Source organism: Asparagus officinalis, chromosome 8, assembly GCF_001876935.1.
Source record: "Asparagus officinalis chromosome 8, Aspof.V1, whole genome shotgun sequence".
NCBI lineage: Eukaryota > Viridiplantae > Streptophyta > Magnoliopsida > Asparagales > Asparagaceae > Asparagus > Asparagus officinalis.
In genome coordinates, this window is record NC_033801.1 from 45,904,015 (window position 1) to 45,925,396 (window position 21,382).

At 43.1% G+C, this 21,382-nt stretch overlaps 2 long non-coding RNA genes across 2 annotated transcripts; both read right to left on the reverse strand.

The window, feature by feature from the left end:
• LOC109851234 lies at nt 1,411-2,445 on the reverse strand. The gene is made up of 2 exons (XR_002249726.1): nt 2,326-2,445; nt 1,411-1,619 (listed from the first exon to the last, which is right to left on the reverse strand). It is a non-coding gene; the product is annotated as an uncharacterized LOC109851234 (long non-coding RNA).
• Nucleotides 3,070-11,959, reverse strand: LOC109822032. The gene is made up of 3 exons (XR_002242001.1): nt 11,770-11,959; nt 11,463-11,672; nt 3,070-3,101 (listed from the first exon to the last, which is right to left on the reverse strand). It is a non-coding gene; the product is annotated as an uncharacterized LOC109822032 (long non-coding RNA).

Genomic DNA, 21,382 nt, shown 5'->3' on the forward strand with positions numbered 1-21,382 from the left:
CTCGTGTTTAGATACGTCACCCGATGGTTCGTCGGTTTGTCGAATCACCGTGCCGAGCTATGTTGTGGGACCTATAAGCAGTTTTATACGCCTACATCTATGGCTATGATGCAGCAAAGACGAAAAATCCCCCTACAAGGACTTGCAATTGTTGGCCAAAGTGGTGTTGTTGTTGCTGTTCTAGAAGCAAGAAAAAAAGTATACAAAGAATAAGAAGGGAAGATATGGACCTCTTATGCTTTCTTCTCCTTTTAGTTTATTATTTTTTATTTTGATTCACTTGGCATTATGGTTTATCATATAAATGTAGGTTATTGGAGATGCTATTCACCTTTCTGGTTATTCTCTCCCCACAAAACAATATTGTTCATCCATCAGTAGAGGTTGGATCTAAAACTACTGTGAGATAAACATTTATACTTTTACTTACTTATTCTTTGGACCAGATTGATTGATACAGGTGTAAATTGGCGCCATGTTTACAAGGTAATAGTCTCTTCAACTTATTATAGTGCCGCATATTTTACACGAATTAAATTAAACAGGCCCTATGCTGTGTTGACCATCATTTGCCACGATGAGTTCTGTTTTTTGTGTCTTTTTCCATTGCAGGCATTGCTTGTTATAGATTACTTGATTGCAAATGGATCTGAGCGTGCACTTGATGATATCCTTGAGCATAGTTTTCGGATTTCAGTAAGCATCTCTGCCTATTCAGAGGTTTGGTTTGCTTGTTGTGAGCTTGGTTGTGGAGCCTGGTTGTGAGCCTGTTCAGATTGTTGTAACTTCAAAAAATAGCCAAGTAAAATGGCATGATACAAAATACTTGTATAAATATCACTACTGGATTTTCCACTTTTAGAGACGGACTATTCCGTCGCTAAAAGTCAATATTCCGTCGCTAAAACTTTTGGCGACGGAAAAAATTAATTTCCGTCGCTAAAAGTTCGACGTTATTACCACGGTCCCTAAAAAGACTTATAGCGACGGAAATTCCGTCGCTAATTGTTAGCGACGGTTTATTAGCGACGGAATAATGGTCGCTATTTTAAAAAAAAATAAAAAATTGAAAAAAACATTAGCGACGGATTTTCCGTCGCTAATAAAACTTTAGTGACGGAAAAACCGTCGCGAAAAATTTATTAGCGACGGAAAATCCGTCGCTAATTTTTTTTAAATTCAGTCATATATGATTTCGTGTACGTTTTCCGTCGCTAAATATTAATTTAGTGACGGAATTTCTATCGCTAAATAGTAATTTAGTGACATAATTTCCGTAGCTAAAACTTTTAAAAGAGGAATTTTTAAAATATTTTGAAAATTGAAAATACCATGTACAATATCAATAATAATTTTTAAAAACCTGTTCAATCAACACAGTATAATATTCAATCTCACGCAAATATCACATCTCACGCATATATCACACATTTAATTCAATAAAAGCAAGTAAAAGTTTCTCGACGGGTACATAATAAATATTGTTTATACAACACAAGAAATTGTTTTCAAAGTTATATTAAGGACAATCAATCCTCCTGATCATCATCATCATCCTCATCCTCAACCCCAGCCACATTATGACTACCCCCGGCTGCACCTTGTGAAGAAGTCCCGGCCTGTAAATATAAATCAAATGTTAACAAGTGTGTGTAAACGTTAATAAGAGTACAAATATAAATATATACTACAACACAACACCACAAAACCACAACACAACACCACAACACAACAACACTACACCACAACACCACAAACAAAACACCACCGACAAATCCCCAACCATCACGCCCCACCCAACAACAACTCCCACTCCCCTAACCCCCTCCGCATGACGCGCCTATCCACTCCCCCTCAACGAACCGGTGCAAATCCAAGGAAGGTTCACCACAACAAAATCCCCAACTCCCCATCCTCTAACGCACGACCAAAGCCCCCACCTACCAACCAATCACACTCTACACACCCCCTCCCCCTCCATCACTACCATCACCACCATCAACACCCAATCCCCATTCCTCCCCCCCACCACGACCACCACAACACAACACCACAACCAATCACATAACGACCCACAAACCAATCACATAACGACCACCACAACACAACACCACAACCAACCAACCAACCAACCCACCAAACAATACCACCAACACTACGCACGCATACACCATCAACACCACCATCACATAAAAACATTATAAGTATATATTTTTGAGGTTTGTGTTAGGGTTAGAGTTAGAGTTTGTGTGTAATAGTTTGTATCAGTGTGTATCAGTATGTACGATATCATCTAATTAAAAAAAAGTAAAGTATATATATTACCTGTGACGACAGAAACCGTCTCTTATATGCCTCCTGAGCCTCCTGAGGCAGAGTCGACATGAATTGTGTGAACTCCAATACGGTCTGCTCCCGGCGCCTCCGTTCTTCCTCTAGAGCCCGCTGATATGTTGTTTGCTGCGACTGCCAATCTTCAATCGCTTTTAATCGTTGCTCCATCGAGTCTTGATATGAACTGCTTCCTGGTGTTCCTTGTGGTGCTGCAGACTCGTAGGGGCTACTAGACTCGTGCGGCCTCTGCTCGGATCCTCTCCACCGGTATCTGTTCTTCCTACTGGGTCCAATGACCGTCTCGATGATGGAGTCCTCCTCCTCTCTACTTAGCCGGCCAGGAGTGTTAGAACAGATCTGAGTCTGAGTCATTTGCTCCTGTACTTTGGCATGTAATTTCTCCTGTGATATATCAAAACAACCCGGGCAAGTCGACTTACTAATGGTGCATTGATATGAAATTGAATATATAAATGAACTGCTACTTACACACAGATCCTTATTCTTTGCTTTCTTCTCTTCATCGGCGTAATTCGGGCTCCAGGAAGTCAGAATACGATCTGCAAAATGTCTGAGATCTCCCCTTCCCTATTTTATTCAAATATATCATTAACCCATAACACATAAATTATACTCAACTTAAAAGCTAATATATTATATACCTCAAGCTCTAATTGATGATAATGCTGGCTGAATGTCCTGGAGCCCCCGTGATGCTCGTAACTGCGAGGCGCGTTGCGATTCCTCCTTGCTATTTCAGCTTGAGCCTGCAAAACAATGTCAATTCGAAACAATATAGAAATTCAAACAATAAATTAAAAATATATACTTCAATAATACCTGAATTTTAGCCGTGTCCCAGTAATGGCAAAGTGCAAAAAAATCTACTCCATCCACACGCTCGTCAAGATGTCAGAATCGCTCCCAATCTTCTGTTATTTGGACAAAATATTTTTTCTTTACCTCAAACCGCCATCTCTTGAACGACAAATTGATTTTCCCGAAGCAGTACGTCCAGGCACAAATATTATCGTCAAGAAAGAAAAATCGCTTCAGCATATAAAGGAAAAATAGATACAAATCAGTGTATTAAACATAATAATAAACTAATAACTAATAATGATAAAAATTAAAATAAATGACTCACACATATATATCTCCAACAAGCCACCAGCGCATCAATCCGTTGTGCTTTCCACGTCAAAAAAATGTTGAAGAAATCATGTCTCCTCGCTAAAGCGGCAAGAAAATTGTTGAAAGCATTGGCAAAGGCCCCGATAGGCACTCCGTTTTCCCATCGGATCACAGCCCTCCGATTAATATCGGGGATGAGGTTCGTTTTCTTAGTAGCATTGCGGCCGCGTCTAGGAGGTCACCCGGTACCTGCGAAACAAAGAATCGAATGAAACAATGAATCAATCTATATTTGCAAAAAAAAATTTAAAATAATAACCGATAAACTATAAAAATTTATTCATACCTTTCAGTTCGAGGCATCTACGCTTTGCTTGTTCGTACCTATGCTGCGCGATGGGGCGCATATCATGATAAGAATCCCAATCATCCCTCACATTGGCCGGACCGTGGGCTCGCTGATCCGGAATAGAATCTGGCGGTAGTGCCGCAGCTTCTAAAGCTACGCTATACGGCTCAAATCTCCTCTCCTCCAATATATCTGCATGCGGTGGTGGTGGTATCTCCGCATGCTGTGTAGGATCAGCCTGTGTCTCCACGTCATGTGGAGCATCTCCGCGTGATGTGTCCTGTGGCTGCGAGTCATGTGTAGCATCTACTCCTCCTGTGTAGTAAATGTTAAAAAAAATATTAGGCTCATGTTAATAGTTTATAGAAATGTACAGATATAACAAATAAATAAAAATACCTGATGTAGAGGCATGTGCGTCACCTCCAGAATGTCTACCAAATAGTCTCTCAAGCGCTTTCTTACGTAATCCTTTTGTCATCTATACTTTGAAAACATAATGAATATCCAACAAAAGTATATAATGCAAATTATTAATAAAATAGCACAAAGCAACAGAATCGCGTGTACATGATGTCCAGTTAAACAGATAATACAAAGGCAATAATGTAATACATGACACACCGTGATACATGATAACCAGTCAAACAGATAATATAAAGGTAATAATATAATACATGACACATCCACATGATAACCAGTCAACCAGATAATATAAAGGTAATAATATAATACATGACACATCGTGATACATGATAACCAGTCAAACAGATGATGTTGAGGCTCTACTCTGCGATCGTGTGCGGATAGCCTGCGACCGTGTGCGTGCCAACAAAAGGATTGTTCTTATAGTTTTATCGACTCCGCTGCAGACAGGTTTTTTACCTTTACGCCTTGGCTCACATATAATCGCAGGTACATCAGGGCGCGCTAGTGCAATTCATCGTCCAGATTATTATTTTGTGTCAATGAAAACTCCTCGGCTATTTCGTCGGCCAAGATAACCTCCTCATCGTGATCTTCGTCAGACACGACTTCATGAATGTAGGCTCTAGGTGGATTCTTAAGGATAACCCATTCGTCATTTTTCATTATATCTTTGACATAAAAGCACTGTTTGGCATGAGCAGCTAACATGTATTTTTCAGACTGATATATTTTCTTGTTAAGATTAACGATTGTGTAACCGTAGTCATCATTCGCCTTTTTCTGTTCATACCAACGAACCTTAAACATCACATGACTGACTTCCTTATTAATCCCATAGAAAATCTCCACGATGTCTTCTACCTGATCGTAGCAATAGATTTCCCCTTGTATCTGTTTGCGTTGAAAATTGCTGTTTTCATTGCTATCGAATCTATTACAACTTTAGTCATTACAATAAACTCGAATAAAATAAAAAGTTGATCTTTTTATAAGATATCCTTACACAATGAAAATAAAACAAGTTTACAACTTTATCAAAACAAACGTAGGGAGATCGTTTATCGATCTTCTGCTTGCGTGGGATCTTTGCCTGTGCCGGGGTTTATCCGTGGACCGCCTTAGATCTGGATCTGGTTGATGGAAAAATCGGCAGAGCTTCGCCTTCGCCGAGGAAGTATTTGATTTGAAGCGCTGAGATCGACCAAGCGAAATCAGGGCTCTTCTCGAGATCAAGACCAAGCCTGATCTCAAGGAACGGACGGGAACGAGAGTCGGATCTCTCGAACTCTCCTTCTTTATGTCGAAGAACTCGCCAAGATCTGTCAACCCTCGCTGAAATTCGTGCTCCTTTGACTCCACAATCCGGCAGCACCTCCTCGTCTTGATAATCAATCGCCCCTGAAAAATGGAGGCCTTAGGCTTGTATTTATAGGGCTTCGGAAGCGGTTATTTGGATGAGAACAAGTGATTTGGCCTTATCTTTAGTCAATAACAGCCTAACCACGTTTGTAGATGATATCAAGTCAGTTGGGAACCTCTAGAACTGAAAAGATCTCGAGAAAATCGTCAAAACCGTCGAAAAACACATCAGGGGGTCAAAACAGCGCGACGGGTCGAGCTGACCCGCGGGGGCGCGGGTCGGCTTTGGCCGACCCGCCAAAACGCGGGTCGGTTTGGTCCGTACCGCGCGACGCGCTTTTGGGCTTCGCTGACTTTCGTGTTTTCCGGTTCTTCCATGACTTGTATTTTTTTCCCGTTTTACATATTTGATCGTCTTGTTGACTTGCACGCTTCGTTGCGGGCCGACCCGCGCGGGCGCGGGTCGACGCGGTCCGACCCGCGCGGACGCGGTGTTTCAAATTTTTGCTGAGCTCTGGTGTTTTCTGGTCTTTCCGGGACTTGTATTTTCTACCGTTTTGCGTAATTGATCGTCTTGTTGACTTGTACGCTTCGTTGCAGAATTGACCGTCAAACGCGTGTTGATTGACGCACGCATGTTGATTGACGCATGCGAACTGATTGATGCGCACGAATTGGTTAACATGCACGAGCTGAATGATGCGTGCGTGTTAACTGACTGTTGGGCGCGTTTGTACGCTTTGAGTTGATTAACGCGTGCGGTCCACTTGGCGTTTGCCCTTGCGGTGGTTCGTTGTCGTGTCATCAACAGTTTGTCGATTCGCTTCATGCGCTTGTCGACGTCGGATGATCCTCTTTGCTTCGGATAATAATGTTCATCGCCTTCTCTTTGTCTCGAGCTGTGTGCGGACACCTATAGGCATTTTTAGACGCCTACAGATACCCCCTCCAAAGTATTCCAGACTCATTCTTTTATTGAGGAGTCTGGAATGCTTTGGATAAGATAGGCCATCTCCTCAATTTCGTAGAGTGACCTTGAACTATCTCAATTCTTAACTTCTTCAGTCTTCAATCTATTCATTGTTTCGTCGAATAGGTGAAGTTCTTCCGGCGCTGCGTTTATCGTCTGACCGCTGTCGAAATCTTGAACTGAGATTGGTGTGTAACTTTCTGAACTTAGCTCGTGCCATTGAGTTGACTTTGAACTAATCCTCTCCGTCGGGAATTCATATCTGATTGTAACTGAAATCCTTGGAGTCATCGTTTGCCTTATTTTGACGAGATTGCTGATGCGTTGACCGGCATCGATCTTTACTGTAACGCGTTGACCGGCGTTAACACAGTTTATACTCGTACGTTTGCTGGAGTCTACACAGTTTAAGCTCTTAAGGCATTGGAGCGTGGCGGTCCCAAATGTTGGGCTGCAGGACCAACTATTAAAGCTGATTCATCTGCATGTGTGGATCTTATCCTGAAGTTTGTTGGATGTTCAAGTCATGAGACCAACTAATAAAGCTGATACATCAATGACTCGCATTTATAGAATTTTTGGCAAATTCTCAGCCATCAACGGGTTTGATAAGCCTTTACCGACTACCGTTTGAGTCGGGCTAGCATGCAGATTATTTAAGTCCGTTCCGCATGTAACGTTATGCTAAAAGAGTTAACTCTTTTAGTGCTACGATATTGAATACGTAGACTTCGTCTTTCTCCTGTGAAAAGACTAAACAGCGACGTGTATCAGACGTAGACTTTAAGGTTTTTGGCAAACCCTCAGCCTTCAACGGATTTGGCGTGCCTTTACCGATTACCGTTTGAATCGGGCTTGCATGCGGATTGTTTAAGTCCGTTCCGCATGTGACGTTGTGCTAAAGGAATGAACTCCCTTAGACTTGATGCTACGATATTGAATACGTAGACTTCGCCATTGTTACGGGAATAGGCTACCCGACAACGTGTGTTAGACGCTGACTTATCCCTACTTAGGCTTCGGGATAAAAGTCCCCAGATTGGAATTCTGGTGTCTTCTTCAATCGGTGAAAGACTAAACCGGCAACGCGAGTTAGGCGTTGACTTATCCCTACTTAGGGTTCGAGATAAAATTCCCCGCGCGTGTGAAGCACGGATTTTGGCGTTATGAATAACGACATGCCACAATGTCGAATATGTGGACTTTTGTCCTTTTCACGGCAAAAGACTAACCGGCAACGCGTGTTAGGCGTTGACTTATCCCTACTTAGGATTCGGGATAAAACTCCCCATGCATAAAAGGCATGGATTTTTGTTGCTACGATGCTGAATACGTAGACTCGGTCATTTTTACGGGAACGAACCACCCAGCAACGCGGGTTAAGCGTTGACTTATCCCTACTTAGGCTTCGGGATAAAATGCCCCAGACTGGATTCTGGTGTCTTTTTCAATCGGTGAAAGACTAAACCGGCAACGCGTGTTAGGCGTAGGCTTATCTCTATTTAGGAGTTGAGATAAAATTCCCCGTGCACAAAGTGCACGGATTAGAAGTTGGGAATTGTGTCTTTTTTTCATGGTAAAGACAGATTGGAAAATGGAAGAGGAAGAATTTTATATTCTATCTCCCGGCACTGAAGAGGAAGAATTTTATATTCTATCTCCAGTTGGAAAGGAAACTCAAGGTGGGATCTCCACCCTCAGAATCCGAAATGATGAAACTAAGAGTGGGATCTCCACTCCGAGAATCGGAAAGATTCAAACGACCCTAACTTTTATAGGATTGGTCATTCGATCCAAAAAGAGTCCCTCATTTATTGAGGAGAAAGCCCAATTTCGACCCTAACTTTTATAGGTTTGGTGGAAAAAGGAAAAGATGGAAGTCTTTCGTTTATCGAAAAGGATAACTCAATCTTAGTCCTAACTATCTGCAGGTTTGACTAAGTAAAGTTGGAGACAATCCTAACTTTTATAGGTTTGATTGCTCAATTGAAAGTGGACCTCTCGTTCATGAAAGGAATCGAGAGGAGAATCTGGTTGTGGCCCTAACTTTTATAGGTTTGACCAAGGAAGCAGTGAAAGTGGGAGGTTTGAGATGATCTTACCTTTTACAGGCTTGATCGTTCAATTTGAAAGTGGACCTCTCGTTCATGGAAGGAATCGAGAGGGGACTTAATAATACCATATATGTTATTCTTTCAGGAACTTTCCGTTAAAATTAGGAAATAGTTTAGACTCGTATATCTGTTGGAGTATGCAAGGAGCAGTTTATCCTCATGCACCTGTTGGAGGATTGAGAAACAGTTTATACTCGTATACTCTTTGGAGTTTTAGGGAGCAGTTTAACCTCTTATACCGGTCGGAGGATTAAGAAGCAGTTTAACCTCTTATACCGGTCGGAGGATTAAGAAGCAGTTTATACTCTTATACTTGTCGGAGTGTTCATTCGACTTAATTGAGCGATATAACGCCGGCTTCAACCAAGGTTTGAATGCTATTCTTGAGAGCAAAGCAATCCTTGGTGGGATGAAGGATCCTTCTGTGGTATGCACAATACTTTGGATCCAAAATGTTATCAGCTTCCTCCTGATTTGTGATGGGTGGAAGCTTAATCTTGTTGTTTTCAAGGAGAGATTCGAAGATGGCTGGAACGTCCTCGTCCTTGAAAGAATACTCTTTTTGGAGTCTCGGGTCCGAAGTCTTTTGCTGCCTTCGGGATTGCTGTTGTGACGTTTGATTTGTACTAACAGCAGCTGCAGGTGCCTTGCCCTTACCACGGGAGGCAAAGTTTGAGTTCGGAGGATTGGCCGTCGGTTGGTTCCTCTCGGCCTTCTTCCTTCGGAGGAAGCGTTCGGCTTTTTCCGCGCGTCTTCAACTCTTTCCAAGTGTTGGACGGTGCGACTCCCATAACTTCTAATATCTCAATAGATAGGTTGTTATGACATGTCTGGAGGATGAAGTCCTCCGTGATCGGATCTCGGCAGTTCATTGCTTTATTCCGGAAGCGCTTGACGAAGTCGTCGACTGTCTCGTCATCTTCTTGCTTCTCATCGAAAAGTGTCCTGATGGATACCTCATCGTCGTCATCAAAGAAACTGCCAAGGAATGAGCTCTCCATATCATCCCAGTTATTAATACTTCCGGGCTTGAGACGGCGGTACCAATCAAAGGCCGGTCCGCGAAGGGTGCCAACGAATGACCGAACCATCAAGGCTTCATTGCCGGAGATCATACCCAAGTGGGACTTGAAGTAGATCAGATGTTGAGTGGGTGAACCCTTCCCGTCAAACGGCGTGAAGTTAATCAGGTTGAACTTCGCCGGGTATGCTATTGAATCCCACTCTCTTGGATAGGGACATGGAATGCCGGTCCTTTTCACCTCTTGAGCAGACATTAGAGCGTTGATTTTGCTCTCGAGATCTTTCATTTTCTCATCCTCGCTCGTATCGGGTTTTGGACGATTCTTAAGAGGAATAACGGGGCCACCTCCAGCGTTGTCGTCTTTAGTGAGGCCACCCCCAGCGTTTTGGTCAACGAGAGGGTTATCAACATTGAGGCGTTCATCCACATTTGAATCGCTACCTACTTGGTTAGCAGCGTTGCGACGGCTGGATTCGCCCATTTGATTGGAAAGAGCCCGAATCTGTCGGTCGTGCTCTTCCTTCATCCGCTGCATAGCCATTTCTATTTCGAATTTAAATGCTTGCTTCTGCTTCGCTAGAGCATCCTCAATCATTTTAGTTGCTTCTTTGGTGTTAATCATAAACACTTCGCGGGATTGCCCTGGGCTAGATACCGTATTGTCAGAAGCGACTGCAGAGTTAGCATCCGATGCTTCATCGTCCGAGGATAACCCTCTCTGCATTCTTTGGTAGTCCCTGCGTCTAGTGGTCCCTGATCGCAACCGGGTTAGACGATGAGATATAAGCGGGTCAGAGCTAGAAGGTCGAATCGACTTTCCCTTATCAGCCATATTTATTGTGACTTCCGGGAGTTCGTCACCTTGAACAACCGATCTCTTTTTTACGGAGACGCTTTGGTTTGACTTATCCTTTCCATTGGAGATCCTCTCAAATACTGAGACCCTCTGCAGAGCGGTCTTGGGGCAGCTACACGCTGATAATACTACCCTGATAAGTTCGACGCACGGGCAGTAAGATTTTGTTTCTCGGGTATATCTCTTCCGAGACTTGTTCATACCCCCAGCCCGATAGTATAACTCATCGGTCAGATGACCGGAGCAACCTATCGTACGTTGACACAACTCCCCAAGTATAACGTTGTCATCGTCAGATGAATACGTTTCTTTCAAGGGAGTTGCCGCTTTATTAGCATTCTCAAGAGTCACGTGTTTAGAACTACGCTTTTGGGAGCGCAGGATCTCAACAGGCTCTTGGTTTTGGATACACACCCCCAGGCGGGCGGAAATTGGAGTTTTCCCTTTATGAGAAGGCTTGAAATTGTTGCGAGGGCGTGTGCAACCTCCAGCTCGACGAGTCGCTCGGGGTTCAGTCACCGGACCCAAGCATTCTTCGATCAGAACTTTGCCTCGATCCTCGTGCAAAGGACCCAGGCGATCGACTATCCTCACCTTGAAATGGGACAATCCTCGTGCAAAGGACCCAGGCGATCAACTATCCTCACCTTGACTCGGGACAAATCCATGTTGTCGTGGGGCTCCACCAGAGGTGCGGAACTCGAAGGGATCAACGTAACCGGTGCAGAACATCTTCTGTCTCGACCCTGGCGCGGGTCAGATTTAAGTGACCGACGGGTTGGAGGGTCGGATTCAAGTGACCCGCGATTTGGAAGGTCGGATCCAAGTGACCTGCAAAGTGGAAGGTCGGATCCAAGTGAACAATAAATTAAAAATATATACTTCAATAATACCTGAATTTCAGCCGTGTCCCAGTAACTGCAAAGTGCAAAAAAATCTACTCCATCCACACGCGTGTCAAGATGCCAGTATCGCTCCCAATCTTCTGTTATTTGGACAAAATATTTTTTCTTTACCTCAAACCGCCATCTCTTGAACGATACATTGATTTGCCCGAAGCAGTACGTCCAGGCACAAATATTATCGTCAAGAAAGAAAAATCGCTTCAACATATAAAGAAAAAGTAGATACAAATCAGTGTATTAAACATAATAATAAACTAATAACTAATAATGATGAAAATTAAAATAAATGACTCACACATATATATCTCCAACAAGCCACCAGCGCATCAATCCGCTGCGATTTCCACGTCAAAAATATGTTGAAGAAATCGTGTCTCCTGGCTAAAACGGCAAGGAAATTGTTGAAAGCATTGGCAAAGGCCCCAACAGGCACTCCGTTTTCCCATCGGATCACAGCCCTCCGATTAAGATCAGGGATGAGGCTCGATTCCTTAGTAGCATTGCGGCCGCGTCGAGGAGGTTTCTCGGTACCTGCGAAACAAAGAATCGAATGAAACAATGAATCAATATATATTTGCGAAAAAAATTTAAAATAATAACCGATAAACTATAAAAATTTATTCATACCTTTCAGTTTGAGGTACCTACGCTTTGCTTGTTCGTACCTTTGTTGTGCAATGTCGCGCATAGTATGATAAGAATCCCAATCATCCCTCACCTTGGCCGGACCGTGGACTCGCTGATCCGTAATAGAATCTGGCGGTAGTGCCGCAGCTTCTAAAGCTACGCTATACGGCTCAAATCTCCTCTCCTCCAATATATCTGCATGCGGTGGTGGTGGTATCTCCGCATGCTGTGTAGGATCAGCCTGTATCTCCACGTCATGTGGAGCATCTCCGCATGATGTGTCCTGTGGCTGCGAGTCATGTGTAGCATCTCCTCCTCCTGTGTAGTAAATGTTAAAAATATATTAGGCTCATGTTAATAGTTTATAGAAATGTACAAATATAACAAATAAATAAAAATACCTGACGTAGAGGCATGTGCGTCGCCTCCAGAATGTCTACCAAAAATTCTCTCAAGCGCTTTCTTACGTAATCCTTTTGTCATCTATACTTTGAAAACATAATGAATATCCAACAAAAGTATATAATGCAAATAATTAATAAAATAGCACATGGCAACAGAATCGCGTGTACATGATGTCCAGTTAAACAGATAATACAAAGGCAATAATGTAATACATGACACACTGTGTTACATGATAACCAGTCAAACAGATGATGTTGAGGCTCTACTCTGCGATCGTGTACGGATAGCTTGCGACCGTGTGCGTGCCAACGAAAGGACTGTTCTTATAGTTTTATCGACTCCGCTGCGGACAGGTTTTTTTCCTTTACGCCTTGGCTCACATATAATCGCAGGTACATCAGGGCGCGCTAGTGCAATTTCATCGTCCAGATTATTATTTTGTGTCAATGAAAACTCCTCGGTTATTTCGTCGGCCAAGATAACCTCCTCATCGTGATCTTCGTCAGACACGACTTCATGAATGTAGGCTCTAGGTGGATTCTTAAGGATAACCCATTCGTCATTTTTCATTATATCTTTGACATAAAAGCACTGTTTGGCGTGAGTAGCTAACATGTATTTTTCAGACTGATATATTTCCTTGTTAAGATTAACGATTGTGTAACCGTAGTCATCCTTCGCCTTTTTCTGTTCACACCAACGAACCTTAAACATCACATGACTGACTTCCTTATTAATCCCATAGAAAATCTCCACGATGTCTTCTACCTGACCGTAGCAATAGATTTCCCCCTGTATCGGATTTAGATCTTTTGCACTAGCGTATGACAGTTGCGAGAAGGAGCAGAACACACCGCTGTTTTGCGTTTGTCGTCTCTCTTCAAGACCGACGATGTTAAACCTAAAGCCGTTGACACAGTAGCCTCCATAATGCTTAACCACATTAGAAGGACCTCTGGCATATAAACAAACTTTCTCAGACAGGTTAATCCCATTCGTAATCCGTTTGTCAACCACATTAGAAGGACCTCTGGCAAATAGTTTACATATCTGTTGACAGGCACATATATTTGATATACGAATCAGAAATGTAAAAAGATCTTACTTCACCCTTCAGCCATGCAGGGAATTGTCTAGAGTGTGTGTCCATAACTCTTTTATTTTTTGTTCTGCATTTAAGATTAGTCTGGACATGTCGGATGTGAAGCCTAGACAAGAAGCATTTATAACGGTTAAATAGAGATAATTATTGTGAGGTGATATAATCTGATTCAAACAGTTAAATACTTACGCCGCGTATATGTTAAATGTAGTATCATTGCTCAGGATATATGTGTGGGCTTGATCTAGCTCCATTCTGGGGAATCTAGTGTCCTCCCCACGATCATTGTAGAATGTACCGTCAATTATTCGTTGGGGACGGTTCAGCCTTGTCTCTACGCCCCGCAAGTAACGAGAGATAAAATTCAAACTCTCGTTACTTATGTAGTTCTCTGCGATCGACCCTTCAGGATGTGCACGATTATACATCAGTTGTTTCATGAAACCCAAATACCTACAAGCATATAGTTTCATGATTTGTGACAAAATGGAACTGAGAACCGTAATTTGACAAATATTAAATGAATATTATAATAATAAATACCTCTTCACGTGGTACATCCAGCGATATTGAACTGGTCCTGCGATGTGGGCTTCGTATGCTAAATGTATTGTGAGATGCACCATGACCGTGAAGAATGAGGGTGGAAATAGTATTTCCATTTTACACAGTGTATTAGCAACACGTCCCTCTAATTCTTCAAACTCTCTGACATCAATCACCTTAGAGCACAGTTGCTTGAAGAAACCGCAGAATTCTATTACCACCATCGTGAGTTCCTTGTCAGCATGTCGCAATGCAACCGGGAGAAGTTGATGTAATAGAATATGATGATCATGTGTCTTGAGTCCCAAAATCTTTATGTCCTCAATATGCACATTTGCTTCAATACCACCATCGCGAGGCCTATTTCCTTTTGATTTTCCCTTTCCCTTCCATTTTTGCTTCAATATTTTTCTCCTAACACCAAATGGATTTTTTTTTTTGAATCTTTTTTTTTCCAAATATTTTTCTAGGTAAAGGATGTAGAAGCTCAAATATTTCTTCTCCGGTCAGCCTTGGTGGTGCCGGTCTACTTTCTGGATTGCCGTCGAACTTTCCTACTAACTTTCTGAACTTGTGCCCTGTAGGCAACCATCTTCTGTGTTGCCAATAACAAAACTTACAGCTGTACTTCAGGAACTTTCCCTCATAGTCTGATACGCAAATCGGACAAGCAATCTGACTCTTCGTCGACCATCCAGACAGGTTAGCGTATGCCGGGAAGTCATTAATTATCCATATGACCATTGCCCGCATACAGAAAGACTCCTTACCATAAGCATCATAAGTGCTGACACCTTTTTCCCAGAGAAGCTTCAGGTCGTCAATTAATGGTTAGAGGAAAACATCGATGTTATTTCCAGGAGAATATCTTCCTGGGATTAAAAGTGACATTATCATGTACGGTTGCTTCATGCACATCGACGGCGGCATGTTGTACGGTGTCAGCAACACTGGCCAGGTAGACCAAGCAGAGCTTAATAATCCAAACGGATTAAATCCGTCGCTAGCAAGCCCTAGCCTAATATTCCGAGACTCTTTACCGAAGTCGGGGTATATACGGTCAATGTGCTTCCATGCCTCACCGTCCGTAGGATGTTTTAGTTTCCCATCCTCTTTACGGTCGGTCGAATGCCATCGCATATTCTCAGCTAGCTCGGCAGACATATAAAACCGCTGTAGCCTAAGAATAATTGGAAAATATCGGAGAACCTTCGCAGGGATTCTGTTCTGCTTATTGGATGCACCGCCTTCGGATGTGCTTGCAACTTCTCCTTTCCAACGTGATACATGACACGTCGGACATTCCTCCAGAGCTTCATTACCCTTATTGTACAAGATGCAGTCGTTAGGACAGGCGTCTATCTTCTTGTAATCAAGCCCCAGCATATCAACAATCTTGTGAGCTTCGTAATAGGTCGCGGGGATGCTTTTATCGCCACCTGGAATGACTTTCCTCAGCAAATCTAATAACATCTCAAAATGTGTAACAGTCATCCCACTGAGTGTTTGGATATGAATAAGCCTCAGCATAAAAGAAAGCCTTGTGAACTCCTTGCACCCCTCGTATAACGGTGACTCGTTTTCTTCAACAAGTCTCATCAATCGAACTACATATTGAAACATATCATTAGTGTTGACATCACTCACCGACGGCGCTGTAAGAATATCTTCTAACATATCAGTTGTGTCAACTGTCGGATTGCTGACTTCAGTGAATTCTTCCTCTGATTGCATCACCGGGACGCCTTCACCGTGATGACTCCAAAATACATAAGAGCTATCAAATCCATTGATTGACAGATGAAAATTTACGTCACTCCTAGCGAGCATTTTACCGTTCCTGTAATTCTTACAAGGACAGAAAATCAACCCGCTTAGCGACCGTAGAGGGTTTGTTTCAGAGTAGGCTAAGAAAGCTTCTATCCCATCCTTGTACCGGGTGTCTAGATGTCTTCGATCACGTGGTATGCTCATGAACGATTTGTCAGGAACTGTCCGCATCTATAATTTAAAAATTAATAAAAGTGAGCATATCCCGACATATATCATTTTAATTTAGGGATGTAAATGTGTGTTCAGAGGACCGTATGTGTGACCGGCTGTCAGAGGAAGGCTTCTATCCCATTAGGTATGTAAACGTGACGTGTATATGTATTTACGTGTGTTCAAGTGTACTTTCAATTCGTCAAAATTTCGGCATCACCTACCTGCTGTTCTCCGAGTACACTATAGTGGGAAGGATATACTCATGTATATCCCTTCGCAATTTGTACACGGAGAACAACGAGTAAGCGCCGCCTAAATTCTAACGAAAAGAAAGTACACAAGAACACAAGTAAATACATATACACGCCATGTTTACATACCTAACCCGAAAGTACACAAGAACACAAGTAAATACATATACACGCCATGTTTACATACCTAACCCGTCCAAACTGGACAGATCCAATAAATATTTATATATAAGCCCCCTCTCACATACGCGTACAAAAAAGTTATCGGACCGAACAAGATGGTCTCGTATCCGCCAACGAACCTGTACGCGTATGTGACAAGTAAAAAAAGAGATTATATATAGTATTTATTGGACGGGGTATTCTACGGCTCGAAAATATGAGTGTATGGTGTGTGTAGTTTCTATGTAATTAATGATATAATAGTTACGCTGACCCATTATCGATCCTCACCCTCACCCTCACCTAACCCTAAACCTAACCCTAAACCTAACCCTAACCCTCAACCTCAACCTCACCATCAACCCCACCCTCACCCTCACCCTCACCTAACCCTAACCCTCACCCTCACCTTCACCCTCCCCTAACCCTAACCCTATCATTAACCCTCAAACTCACACCCACCCCACCCCTCACCCTCACTCCCACCTCACCTAACCCTAACACTCACACCACCCTCACCTAACCCCTACAACCTAACCCTAACCTTTACTACGCCCCACCCACAGTAACACTCTGCTAATACTGCTTAATCCTAACCCAAACCCTTACCCTCGCCTAACCCCAACCTCAGCCCCCTACCCCCACCTAACCCGTCCTCTAACCCTAATCCCGTAACCCTACCCTACGCTCGCCTAAACCCTAACCTAACTAACGAACCCTGACCACCTAACCCCTACTAACCGAACCCTAACCCTAACCTAGACCCTCGCTAACCCTAGCGCATACCCTAAACCCTAGATTAAAATTAATTTTTTGTATATTATAATTTCATCAATATGTAACATTTTTTATTTAGGGTTTGCGGTTTTTTGCATAATTTATTTTGTTTACCAAATTAAACAATAATTATAAAAAATTAAATTAAATTGCAAAAATAACAAATCCATCTCCCTCCCCCTTCAATCTCTCTCCTCTCTCTCCCTCTCTCTTCTTCGTCGGCGAGGCGGCGGCGGCGGCCGGCGGCCGTTGGCCGGCTCGTGCGGCGTCGGCCGATAGAGAGAGAGAGGAGAGATGAGAGAGATGAGAGAGAGAGATTGAGATGAGGATGAGAGAGAGAGAGTGAAGGAGAGAATTGAGAGGGGAGAGAAGAGAGGATAGATTGGTGGGGGGAATAGATAATTGTTACCTGTTGGATTGAGAGAGGAGGGGGAAGAAGGGCGCGCTGCGGTGGTCAGGCGGCAGGAGGAGGGAATGAGGAGGGGGCCGGCCGGGATTCACACCAGGAGGGAGGAGGAGAGTGGGCGCGGGATGTCGACGAGGGGGGATTTCGACGAGTGGGGGGATGCCGACAGCGGAGCGGCGAAAATATGATGTGAGAAGGGATTCGACAGGGGGGAACTTAGGTATTAATTTTGGGCGCGGGTTGCCCAAAAAATTTGGGCGCCCACGCCTAAAAAATTTTGCCCAACATAGTTTTTAGCGACGGACATTCCGTCGCTAAAAACTAATTAGCGACGGAATTTCCGTTGCTAAAAATAATTTAGCGACGAAAACATTTTTCGTCATTAAATATTTTAGCGATTCCGTCGCTAAAACCTACTATTCCGTCGCTATAAGTATTTTAGCCACGGAATAATAGCGACAGAATTTTCCGTCGCTATAAACTAACATATAGCGACCACAAATTCCGTCGCTATTATTCCGTAGCTAAAAACTCATTTTCTACTAGTGTATGTTGGCATTTTTTATTTATGGAGCTTGGTTTTGTGTTTTGGAATTATTTTCAAGCATGGTTATTTGCACATATAGTTCATCAACATGCATAAATTAACAGATTTGATGCAATTTGCTATGTGATATAAATATTTATGGCTATTCAGATTGTTTATATGTTTTTATAGGTTTCAGCAGATTTTTTGGGTAATCCGGGTATGTACTACATAAATTTATAAATAATCAGGTTATTACAGGATTCGTGTGATTTTTTCAATCTCAAACAGGAACATTCGAACTTTTATATGATTAAGATTACCTCATATTACGAGCACAAAAAAATTTGTATATAGTGGGGGTAATCTTACCATGGTGACCATAAACATTTTTTCCTACAAATTTCAAAACCAACCAAACACAAGAAAAGTGGGAAATGTCATATCAACAAAAGTTTTTCTTTTTTTTCCATGCGAACCAAACACAATAAAAGTAATTACATTGGTTTTCCACCATTTTTTATGTGCGAACCAAAACGAAACAATCTATTTCTTGGAAAAATGTGAAAAACTCAAAACTTGTGTTTTTGTACATGGAAATGCATTTTCCTATATCTAGGAAACGAACCAAACAGCCCCTAAATACACAACTTTACCAACAACAACCAAACAGCTCCTAACAGCCAGTAGATTTCCCCTTCCCAGTTTCCCCCAAAAACTATTGTAGGCATATAAAATTGCTTATAGGTCCCTTAGCTCAGCTCGGCACAAACCGACGAACCATCGCTCGTCTTCCATGCGGTGGATGGATCGGCTGTAGCAATATTTTGACATTAAGGGCCTTTTGAAAACTTCTCCCGACTTGTATCCGGAAGTCCCACTCTGAAGCATCGGGAGAGTATCCCTTCTTGCTTTGTTAGCAATTTGATCGATGCATCTTGCCAACCACATTCGTATCTTGATGAAACATACCATAACCTGCGCCCATATTTATAATATCCTCGAGTTTCCCTTTTGCGTAACATATACCGCTTCCTGGCCCTGATTACGAGGACCTCGATCGAAGTAATAAACCTTTCTCCTGAGTGTTGAAATCAGTACCCCTGCCTTCTTTTTTCCATGAGCTTGCGCGCTTCTGGACTATCTTGCATAGATGTCGCCAGGTTTGTCATCATCTTCATCTTCACTTAGGAAATGAATCTGGTAACGGGGAGCTCTTTCCTTTACCGTAAATCACTTCTTAGGCTACTTACTTTTTGCTTTCGGGATGACCGATGGTTTGTTACGAAGATGCTGGAGGCGTTTCCTTTGTTACAAGGACGATCGGATCGGCATATACAACTCAGGATTATCATTTACAGCTCTTTTCATCACATCATCAAGAGAACAAGGACAGTACTCTAAATTATCTTTTATTACAATATCGGCAACGTTTGCCAGTTAACATCGCATCTGACGTCTGTATCATCGTCCAAGGCATTTGATTTACAAAGGGTACAATGTCATTTAAAATCAAAACGCCATTGTAATCAAATCCGGCCTTCAGAATCAGCTTCTATTCTCCGCATGTTCTGACCGTGTACCTGGTGCGATGTGTTAGATCGGATTCGTTACATAAAGCGAGAAGCCAGAATCGTTGCTGAAATAAATTCTTCATACCCTCTGAATGGTTGGCGTTATCGGCGACCACCGTCCTAAGCCTCATTGCACGTGTCGACATTACTTCAAACAACTGATGGAGAGTAGCAGGGGAATTATCACGATTACTATGGATCCAGTGGCCGACCCAATATAAAGTTGTACGAAGTCCTCCGCATCGATCAACATACCGTGACTTCTGTCTTCAGATCTCCCAATCTGGCACTTCACCCGGATCTTACCTCAAAGGTCTTGACCCACTAGTGTTGAATCCATAGATACAGTCGTTGTGGACGCCACACTTGCTTACTGCAGTGCCGGAGGAATGCCGATGCAAGTCATGATAGCGGCATAAACTCAACAGCAGGAACCCGGATCCACTTTGGTATTCGGTTGACTTGCTGGAGCCAATGTATCCGAGCAAATATAACGGCCGATCGTGGTTTTGGAATTCTTCTGGTCTTCCATAAATCTCTTTGTGTGAAAGTAATGCAGGGAAGGGTTCTTAATCGCTAAAATGTTGCACTGTTGACTCACGCGGTTCCTGGGTGGTTCATGCACCGGCTGACTTTGAGTCAGAAATGACCTCTGGCATTGGCCAAGCTTCTTGTAGGGCCTGCCCTGGTTTCTTGGATAATCGCCAGACCAACTCATAAAGCGTTATCCGTAGCTGGAATTGTTGGCTAATTGCGGCCATTAATGTCGAAGCTATTGCCGGAGTCTTCGAGATGTTCGGTTTGTCTCTTCCAATTTGGACGACTGAAAGGCGAGACTCGGCTTCGGATTCTGTACCTCTTGGGGATGTCTTTTTTTGGTTTATTCACCGGGCGTGTCGTAGCGCTTCCTCTTAGCCCGGTGTTGGGACTCGTAATCACTCCATCTCCGTGAGAGTATTTGAGCTGGTCCCCGCTTGCTTGCACCCCCTGCTCACTAAGGGGTGGCGGATAATTGTAGTGGATATTCAATTTTCGCGCGTCCGGCTGTCGGGCAAAAAGCATTCCTTGTTCTTCTTCAGAGAGCGGGAAAGGGAGATTGTTTCGTCACTTCCCTCATGGCGATAGCAGAGCACTCATAACAGATTACCACTATTCCTTATAGACGTTTCCTCCCGGATGACGAACCAGCGCATTGTTCATCTCCAATCACGTGATCTGGATGAACCCAAAGGCATTTTCGCCCATTTGGGTTTGTGTGCGGCACGAGAAGTCGCCTTTTGGCGCTGTCCGTGCCGGATTCGTCATTCACCCGACTCTTCTCCCGACTTTTGGTGACGCGTTTTGGCTCGAACAAGTGTAGGCACGCGACGCCAAAACTGATTGACACTGCGTTTTGACCCCACATTCTTGACTGGTTTCGGGGTTATGACTCCTACGTCGTATTAAACGCTTGGATCTTGTCGCTTGAGGTGGTAGCTATGATCTGCGTCTAGGGTGTGGACCGCTTCTGTGGTACGCGCAGTCTTTGGATCCGTCACTTTGCTGG